At 38.2% G+C, this 11,265-nt stretch overlaps 1 protein-coding gene across 4 annotated transcripts in view; it reads left to right on the top strand.

Annotated features, from left to right (window-relative positions):
• 5-HT2B (5-hydroxytryptamine receptor 2B) overlaps positions 1-11,265 on the top strand; it is a 65,752-nt gene that overhangs the window by 14,593 nt on the left and 39,894 nt on the right. The gene's annotated exons all lie outside the window — the stretch shown is intronic.

The following is an 11,265-nucleotide window of genomic DNA, read 5'->3' as shown; positions in this document are numbered from 1 at the left end:
AGTGATTTTATTCGAAAACAATACTTAGACATTAGGTAATCTATTAAATATTTTTTCACTTATAGCGTTTATTGTTTTAGATAGTTCTATGCTTCGTGCCTTGTGTTACCTTTAGAATTTGTAAGAATGGTGTAATATTATAATAGATTTAATAAAATAGCTTCCTTAGTAATTCGGTTGAAAAACAATTGACGTTCAGAATTAGAAAAAAGACATACATGTTTTAATTGAAAATAGAAGCAAGCCTTTAGAAGGAAAGCTTCGATAGAACCGGCAAATATATCACGTAATAGATTTGTCAACATTGGACTCCGAATTAAAGGAAGACAGAGAGGGAAAGTGTCGCGGGATATCACGTCGGTACGCTCTGTGTATTCTGGCCAAACTAACCGTGTCGTATCGGCGTCGAACGGCAGGAAACGCGCGAGATGCGATGCAACGATTAATTGTAAGCTGAACGACGCTGGTACCTATGCCGGCCACGTACGATCCACCGATTTTGATATGCCTCGTCAAACCAGCTGCCATCTCTAATTTATGTTATCACCGATTAACAAAATTTGGTTTGCAATTTCAAAATCTTTTTGTCGAACAATAATCATGGAAGTAAAAAGGGCAATAATAATAAAATTAAGTATAAAATAATAACGATCATTGTAAAAAACGTAGTGTCAATCAATATATGAGTTACTATATCACACTTGTATCAGTCATTATATTCTATAAAAAAAAATAATTCTATAAACATTCTATCAGACATTGTAACAATTATTATACAAAATACTGCATTAATTTCTAAATGAGAGTGCATTAAGTACATTTTAAATATGATAATAATTCGATCACAACTGGCGACATTGACTGTAATTAAGTAAATCCAATTTTATTTTTATTAGATCGTTTCTCAATTACTTTCGCAACGGTTAATTAATTCCGCAGGAAGGATATCCTTAAGCGACGATAATCGCGCGTTAATTACCGGCCGGTTCCTGCGGACAATCTATTGGCTGCGTGTACCGCATTCCAGACTGGCAGATGCCAGCGTATATCTGCTATATATCTCGTGTATATGCGCATATATGGAACGGGTTGGCAGTGGTCGTCTCGTGAACGTTGATAATTGCGGTCAATTTTGCGGTGCGCCTAGGGAGGGTGTCGGGGGAAAGGGAAAGATTAACAGTCAAGGTTCCCTTGAACTAGATAAGAATTTTCGTTCGCAATTTGGAATAAACGGATCCTCATTTAATGTTAACGTTGAATTATCTCTGACGTGGCCGAAAATTATTTATTGTGTTATAATTGAATCCGTCTCTCCGTTTATGAAGCGCAAGTGTTGTACGTATAATTAGAGTTGCGTACGCACACAAGAAAACAACGTTTGCATCGCAATTCGAATCTATTTATGAAACAGACACGATTACATTATACATAATTAGAATTATCTATCGGTGGAATAGAACACGTTTGCGATAAATTATTCATCGGTTTGTTTGTACCGCGATTATCAATTATTGTTAAATTTCGACTGATACTCTATGCATAAAACATGGTTACGAACGATATGAAAATTTTTCAGTCAATAATTCACGAGGAGCTACTCGAAATTTTATTAAACCCGTTTCTACGAATTTTAGTTTCATACAAGAATCTCGACCGACTATATTAAATCATAGTTTAAAGAGTAATTAAAGAGTATTGGAACATATTTTCAAGGGAAGCTTGGAGTTATACTTTAAGTGGCTACAGCCCGTCAAACTAAAACAGATCTGAGCCATCTATAAATCACGTCGCGAGCTTAAAAGATGGCTGTAACACCCGAAGAAACTTTCTCGTCGCTCTTCCTTAAGCTAAGTCCCTACATTAATTTCCGGCAACGAACCCCGACATCCGCCGCATGCATATTAATTTCTCTCCACTCCAAAATTCGCCAAATCTCTCAGCACCTTCCGCAATTTGAGTCCATTGATCGCGAAAGGAAAAGTAAAACCACACGAAAAAGTTGAGGGAAATAAAATTCTTTAATCTATTTTTAAGTGTCTACATTCATTTCCGGTCAAGGACCTCGACGTCCACTTTGCCCTGCATACATATTAATCCCTCTGTGATCAAAAATTTATCAACTCTCAGCAACCTCAATCCCATCGGTCGGGCAAAAAAAAAAAAAATGTAAAACCATGCAAGAAAGGAAAGAGGGACATGAAAATGAATTGCCTGTCTCGCTTTGACGTACCGAAAATCCGGCTAACATTTACATGTCAAAGTTTCGAGCAAATACGTCGCGCAGATGAAACCGAACCTCCCATGAATATGAATAAATCCGAAATCTTGCATCCGTTCACAATACCCGGCTGGATGTGCAACAGAAATTTTACGAGTCCTGTTGTTGGACGAAAATGGTTTTCATTTTTTTTATAGCGTCAGGGATTTACGCGGAAGCATCACGCGTGATTTTTTGTTTGTAATAAAAGCGTTACATGATTCGTTTTACTACCTGCCTTGCCTGGTGAAATATTTTCGACCAAATGGAAACCAGATTAAAAGCGTTTAGGACAAATGAATGAAATGTTAGCGAGAATAAAAATATATACTCTCAGAACTTGCAAAATAATACGCAACCCCGGGAATTAAAAAAATACAGATAATACAGTTTCTATTGAGACGTGACATTGGATAACATAATATAGTGAGCGATTAGTTTAGAGGGATGCAGGTTTATAAAGCGGTGAATGGAATAGGTGAAAATCGAAAGGGACAGGACGAGGCGTTACGGGCCACTGCAACAAGGTTAGCAATCGACGCGAAATATGTACCGACAAATTGAATGCACCCGTGAAAACAGCAGATTGTCCAGTTTTTCCTATCGGCCGTCGGATCTCGCACCGGATGTATTTTCGCCCTTCCCCCGATCAACGGATCGATTCCGTCGATTGGCCCTGATTCGTGCGCTGCCAGCTTTACGCTTTATACGTACAGTCTATCTAAGAATTATTCTGCAACAGATTTAACAATAATTAAAAGTGCATACAAAATATTACAGTATCTCCTTGTAATATAAGTAAATCGTTATAAAGTCTCTTGAATACATGTTATATTCTGTCTCAAATATAATAACGAGACTGTTCAATTTTTATCTTGCTTTTATTGCTTATGAAATGATAATTGCAACATATTTTTGTCTCTCATTTAATATAGAAGCTTCCAATTTTGAAATAAAATGCATTGAAAATTACTCTAATTTCTTTTTCATCAACTACTGATTTTCGAAAAGTACTGATAGAAGTCTTGGGGGAGAGACTGTATTTTCATGAACAGTCCCAGTGGGAATGGCACTCGAAACTGTTTCTGAACGTTCAAGGATCAGCAAATTCAATCTACGAGATTGTTTCGCCTTCAAGGAACGATCGTTCTTCATCGATTTGTCGTCGTTTCAGACATTTAACACGATAAGAATGGTCTGTCGAACGATACATCGACATCGATTTGAGATTTATCGCAATCGTTCATAGTTAGAAGTGTTGCAAGAAGTTTTTAATCTCCTCTTCTTCTATCTGATCCGATTATTGAATCACGGAATATAAACTGAAATTCTTATTTTCTTGCATACCTTCTTTGGGTATGTTTAATTAAATTAAAATGAAAATTTGTAAACGTCAGTTATATAAATATGACACGAACTATAATATTCACAAATATAAAGAAAGTTATATAACTATAAGGGAAAGAATGTGCTTATGTTTCTGAGAAGATGAAAATACTTCGGCCAACTTTTGACACGAATTCCCTTGAAACATTTTAGGAATAGTCTCGAGCTAAAGCTACACAAGAAACGCCCACCGCAGCGAACATTCTCCATTTTAATTATTCTGTCTTTTACAATTTCCCGGACGCTAATTCAACCGAATAAAAGCGACACAAAGGGTTGGAACCGAATCGAAGGAATTAGGATATAAGAAAATCGGAATTTATATTCTCCGGGACGGTTCTTTAAACCGGCGCTTTAATTAGAACAATTTAACCGTAAGATACTTAACTCACTTCGTGAGTAAAATCGACACCTCACTGAAAATTTTCAATACGGATTTTTGCTGGAACTCGATCCAGTCTAAATGCAAATGCGCAGCGCTTTCGCGTTAAATACCGGGACGCGATAAGAACGATAATGAGATTCGTTCCTGTTCGAGATCGATCGATATCTCCGTCGCGCGTTTTTCTTAAGGAATTAATGATGGCCACTTGAGACAATCCATTATTTTCTACTTTTCCTATCAATTTTCTACTTCATTGTTAAACAAAATTATTTTTATACTTTGAAAAACAATATTACTAATTAGGTATTTGATGTATGCATGAATGTTTCAAATTTTTATTGGAGATCTCAATAAAAAAGTTAAAATACGCAACGTTCACTTTCTTCCTCGCGATTCCGACCAACAAAAATTTGCCAACTTTTTGCTTATTACATAGTAAACTAAGTCTTTTAGTATTCCACAAAAAATTATATTATTTTGTTCGATATTCAAAAAACTATACATATAAGATAATGTTATGAGCCACTGTAGATATGGAATTGAATATTGCCGAATCTGATTTTTTTATACGGACATGTGAAAATAAAGGGGGGCTGCCAAGACTGGATATTTTTATACGTTGAAAACGCAATTTCCCGAGAGCGCCGGCAGACATTTTCACCGTCGGGAACGTGACGTTCTGAATGTTTAAGTCGAACGCGTTCGTCGTCGAAACCCGTGGCCCGTGCTCTGTTTTATTATCGTTCACCATCCCCCCTCCTCTCTATCCGTGGGAGATTGCATTGTGCAACATCGGACACTTACTTGCTTACCCGCGTTCTTCTGTATCTACCTTGTCACGATTCCGCCGTCGCCTCGCGGTTATTTCTGTTTGCACACCTACTATTGTGTCGCACCTTTAACGGAGATGCGCGGGAAGGATAGGGAAAACATTTTTCAATATCGGAAACGTCCGTCGAGTTGGAAGTACGTGCGTTTCGCGAGACAAACGGCGACTTCGTGCCTCGACCAATAGAAAAATCGAGGACGGGATAATAAATGGTCGAATGAAACCGTCGAATAAACTGACCCTACAATTCTCGCCTGATATTAATTCACTTTCAATAAGCTTGCCTTACGTCATTGTAATAAAAGAAATACATCTTCGATAAATTTCGTCCCCATTATGATTGAAGAATTAAAACATCTATTTCAACAGCAGTTATAAATATAATAAATACAAGTATACTAGCATTTCTCAAATCTAATATAATTAAGTTACGATCAAATTCTCGTTTACATACTCCAAACTATCTAAAGTACACGTGTATTCATGTTCTACATCGAAAAATACATGGTAGCTACAACACTGGAGTTAGAATTATGCTCCAGGTATGAGGATAACAGTCGGCCGGCAGTAGTAAGGGACAGGCATTAGTCAGACGTAAGCAATTCGGTCGAATACCGACGCAGTGATAACTGTGCCGCATTAGTCAGACACTGGTGAAGCGATAGCGTTCTGTGTTCTCAGTCAGCAAAGCGCACGTACGCCCAGAGGAATTCAACATCTTACTATTTGTTTATTGCATTTTCATTCAAAAATGTTATATGTATAATTTGTAAAACCCCCTCGTGGCGTAATATTCAGTAAATATTGCGTTTAAGAATTGCAATTAACTACAGTCGGGATGATGCAAGTTTGATGAAGCTAAAAATTTTGCGGTGGAGACAAATGACAAGCGGGCAATAAATCAATATTGTAGCGTGCCAGTCGACTAATGGCGAACGCCGCTCTGACGATATTAATGATCCGTCGTGCACAGCGAATGGTTAGAAGGTATTAGTCAGACAGTGGTAAGCAGTACGCAATGTTCGACGGCCAGTGGTAACAATACATTAATCGACCAATAGCCAGGCAACCGCATTGGTCAGCAACCTAACAAGCTACGTTTCTCCGAGCAGATACGTTCGCTTGTCGACTCTTTCTACTGTCGAGCATTCATTCGCATAAGAATTCTACGAAACGAGAATAAAATCTACTAACATATACACCTTTGTTATAAAAATAAAGTTGGAAAACGTAAAACATTTGAATTTCACGGACTACGAACAAAAAATGAAATTATCTGACTATGTCCTTTGCCAGTGATGAATGACTGATTCACGGAGGTTTACTGGGATGTTGAAACGATGGTTGCAACGAGGAATCGATAAAAATCAGCCATTATCGGGTAGGGAGGTTGGACGACGGCAAACGTGGAGGGTCGAGTCAGGTCTCGAAGAAGTTCCGAGTCACTTGGCCAGATTAATCATTATTATCGGTGAAAGTGTCAGTTTGAACAGTCAGTGACGCGTTATTGTCGCGGCTCCGATCATTAATAATCGTTTCTCTCCCACCAATAAAAACATCCAGTGCATCGAACCCAAAAGAGTCTGTAAAATTAAAAATTCATTCGAATTCATTTTTATGATATATCTAGTGTTCAATTCAATTGTATGAAACAATTGCATTAACTTTGGTTCGTCCTCTCAATAGTTTGGATATACATTAAGAAGCTAAGTAGCTATAATCCTTATTGCCATAATGACAACACAGTCAGCACCTGTACGAGGTGTTACGATACTGGGCGAAGACTTGCAGCTGCCGGTTAGCCAAGATAAGTTCAGCTCCTCGATAAAGTCCCCGCTCGACTGTATAATAAGCCGACGTCTAACGCAAGTTAGTTCTTGAACGAGGAAAGATGGGCATTAACTCGGAGAATTTCTGTGCCGTAATCACGCCAGTTGGGCACTCCAGTAATTAAACCAACGATCCTGACTACGGTTTGCCGTTCAGTTACCAAATTCGCACTAATAGTCTATTAACGCGGTTGCCCTTGTGTTTCGATCTGGCAAATTCGATTTGCATCATTCTTAACTTCCGGATATTTAATAAAAATAAAATGATTAATTACCGTTTCATTAGAAAATGCTGTATGTGATTCTTTCCTGATCGAATTAATTTTAGCAAATCGCAATCAATTTTTATGAGACATTGTAATATTCAACTGAAACTCTGTTATTTGAAATAAACAAATGTTGGTGAATTTCTTAATCTCAGTATAAAAATGCAAGACAGAGCGAATCCGGTTAACGAGTAATCGAATCATCGTCGACGGGGATAAATCTGAGTGGATCAAGGATAGGTTCGAGAAGGCATTGGGCAGCGGACAGCGTTTCTAAGATGGACTGAAGCCGAAATCGAAACGTTAAGGGAAGATAAATCGAGAAGGGCTGTTGGCGAACCGAGGAATCCTGCGACGTCCGGTCCGGTCCGGTCCGATCGAACCGAATCAGTGGAGATTAAACGCAGTTTAGGATAGATCAGGACGGCCAGATTGCTGGGTAATCGATTCAAATCGAATTCTATTGGATTCAAGGACGTGCTTTTCAAAGCGTTTCGAATTCGTACGATAAAGGCAGACCATGAACCCACGTATATGTCGTATATGTACGTCACCGTTTAGAGAAAATCGTATAATCGTACAGGCGTACATACTTCGTTCATTAGAGCAATCAGTTAATAACCGGGTATAAGGTAAAAAAGCGAATTCGCTGAAATCCTCTCATTGTGACTTTTCCCAAACAAATATGCTCAGATCACAGAGCTGAACCCTCTGGCAGCTCATTAATCCTCGTTGACACGAGATTTCAATTTGGTAGAAAATTACACAATACCGTGGCGTACAATGGGAGATGGTTCACAGGCGTGGGATGAACTCGCGCGAACTTCGAACAATACGCGAGCGTGACATCGGATCTGTTCGCCAGTAACGAAGCGTTTCGTCACCCTGCGACAAACTGCCGTTGCTTTTTTAACCTGCACGTGTAATTCTCGCGGCCCGCCCAGAGTAACCATACGCGTATCGTATAACCAAATTTAATTATTTGTTACAAGTATGCGACTTCTGATCCATCTTACTATACCTATTTATTCGTTATGTCAAGACTTGTATATTACATATTGTTACAATTTATGAAAACGAGACTTTTCATTTCTCTTAGTATAATTAAGATAGTCTTCATTATAGTTGACAATCATTGAATTATTCAAAAGCGAGTGGCGATAGTCTTCATTTTTACGAGTACGCGTCTTTTCCGTACGTCCTCAGGTCAAGTCTTTGTGCAGTTCTCGAGGCGAAAGGTCAAACCACTGATGCAATAAAACATCCGTTTTGTAGGCGACTTTTAGTTCGTTCTCGAGGGTGTAAGACACTATGTTTATTAGCGTTCTCACTTATAGAAAATTTCTAGTTTTGCCGATGCCGAACCTTCGTGAAGGACGACACTCTGACAGTCCTAGAAGGTAGACGTAGCTCCATATTTTTTCCAATTTTCTCATACATTATTTAGTGAATAAATTGTTTTATCATAAAACTAAACACGTTTTAATATCATGTTCCGCGAACGTTCCAAAAGCGTATCAACGACTGTAGGAAAATAGTAATGAACTCGCGCAAGCACTACAAGTTTCAGACTGTCTCTTACCCTGGGAGAGAAGTAATCGAGGCGAAAGACGAAGACGCTTTTAATTCCGCGAACGCGATTATGCACGGGGCAAAAAGCCGGCGATATTAAATTTCCGCCGCGATCGAATACATGTAACCGCGCCTGCGTGTATCTACCTCGTTTCCGTTTCCGCTGCCGCTGCCATCTCGCCTCCTTTTTTTGTTAATCGTAGTCGCACTGGGAAAGGACACTCCGCTGCTTTAATTTCCTTCCTTTTTCGTTACGCGCGTCGCGTCGTGACCTGTAAAGAAATTTCGAAACGGGACGGATCAGTTGATGTGTAACCTTTTTATTTGATAAAAAGTGTTCAAATATTTTATACAGAGGAATGAAACTACTGTAATTAAATAATTTTCAAGCGAGTTTAATATATTACGCATTGTTATATGAATTGTTGTTTTTCGAATTCATAGAATATACAAGAAATATCCTGTTTGCCGAATTATTGATAGGAATGGAATTTTGCATGTGGGATATTCCATGCAATTTTGCGCTGACCGGTTTTTATGAATACTACAATAACAGTGAATGTTATTCTATACTTCCTATTTTCTTTTACTGTATATCATACATTCCTTTGGATAACTGGCGGAAGATATTGTGGAAAAATATTCAGTTACTACGGTAACGTTTGTTTTCCGATGCGGGGACCGCATCACAGCCGAAGATTTCGCGAGTAAATAAAAGATATTGTCCTGGAAACGGCTAGAAGTCGGTTCGACGGAAACGGCCGGATGAATATTTCACGTGATCCCGCAGTGTCGGAGTTCACTTGAATTTTTCTCGCCGCAACGAAAGACTGGATTCGCAAATAATTTCCTTCCTCGAGAGCGATCATTTTTAACGAAGATAATTATTCTCTGTCGTCGGAAATGTAATAACGAAATTTATCTTCCGTAGATGATTACCCATCTCACAAATATTTTCTTAGTCTGTAATTTTGTTGAAATTTGTCCTATCTAGTTTGTTAAACGAAGGTAAACTGTTCATAAAAATTTATGAAGTCGACCAAATTGGATAAAAGGGAAGATGAAGAAAATACAATGACAGTGCCTAGAGGGAAAATCAGTGAAAACCTTTCCTGTGTTCCCTCTTTAAGAAGTCAACCCATACGATATCGCCTGACCACGATGAACTTATTACGACGATTCTGGAACTTGTCCAAACTCCGAGCAGATTTTCCCAATCCCGGAAGAGTCTTCTTCCCGCACAGAGACCTTACCACCACCGCCCGACGAACTTCCGGAATAACTTCTGTAATCACGGTTATGGCTGGTTCAGGTTTATCTGTGAAAGCTATTTTCTCCCGTCAAACCCATTTTTCAAACTCGCGCCCCATTTTTACCGAGAAATAACGCTTCGTCAAGATGCCACCTCACGGAAATCTCACATGGAAATACCTTGGAAAACCGTTCGAGAAGTGACTTACGCGAATTATAAAGCCCTCATTTTTAACACTGAAACTACCGACTTCTTTTTATACAATGCATTTCTCCATTCGAAACCAGTCAGTTTTACTGATTTGGTAGTTCTAGTCTAAAAATGTAATCTATATACTTCTGATGATTTTTTTATTTTATACAATATGTATTTAACACAGTTGTAGCTAAAATTTGGATGCAAGCTTTATTTAGGATTATGTCTCATGTACGTCTACAAACATAGAAGAAAACAAAGTGTATGTAGTTAAGGCTAAGTGAAAATTAATGAGTAAATTGATAGCGACGTGAGAACGGTTTGTGCATTTTTAATTTTATACAATTCCCGTTTAGGTACCAGGCGAATTTCCCAGCAGAATGGTTCATGCAGTCACATATTACTAGAGTTGTATTTTATACAAGGTTCCTCGACAAACGCCTCGGCAAACTAAAATTTATAATGCATTTACCGAGGGCCCGAAACCGAGGGCGTACGCGGTCGGAACTCCTGGCAAAATTCGACAATCGCTTTTCCCTCCCACGAGGAGAGCCTCCCTTGCGCACCGAGGCGACGCGACCGCTCACGCAACGACTGCAACAAATGCATCTCCATTTACCCCCTTCAGGTACCCCAGGGTGCTAAGTATAAAGTTTTCGTCACAACTTCGTCGTAGGAGAAACGAAACTATCCTCCTCCTAACTTTCAACTTGCACTTGTTACTTTCGCGGAAATATCGAACGTCGATTCGTTGACTGTTCTTCATTGAAAGCGTTCAGGACTATAAAATAATTTTTAACAAATACTTAATAAAACTTATTAATTATTCCGTTTCAAAAAAGTATTAACACATTTTTTAAAATGGAATAATCTTTTTAATATTTAATCAAATAACATAACTTTTTGTGGGATACTAAAAGACAAACGAAATGTCTCAAAATTTTATTGGAGACCACAATAAGAAAGTTAAGAAACGCAACGTTCACTTTCTTCTTCACGATTACGATTAATCAACATTTTGAACAAACTTTTCTTGCTCATTATCTAGTAAACTAAGCCTTTTAGGATTCCACAAAAATTATGTTGTCTGGTTGAATATTAAAAAAGTTATTCCGTTTTAAAAAGTGGGTCAATGCGTTTTTGAGCCACCGTAAGGGAGATAATTAGATTCATCGTTTGAAATAATACATTGCTGACCTAATGAAATGATTTTTTTTATGATATCTTGATGTATGATGATAATAATAATGAATAAATTTATATCAATGCATAAAGTGGAATTTCTTATTCAGTA

The sequence above is a fragment of the Ceratina calcarata genome, unplaced genomic scaffold (genome assembly GCF_001652005.2).
Source record: "Ceratina calcarata isolate Rehan_Ccalc_2016 unplaced genomic scaffold, ASM165200v1 scaffold97.2, whole genome shotgun sequence".
Lineage (NCBI taxonomy): Eukaryota > Metazoa > Arthropoda > Insecta > Hymenoptera > Apidae > Ceratina > Ceratina calcarata.
This window is presented reverse-complemented; position numbering and strand designations above follow the sequence as displayed.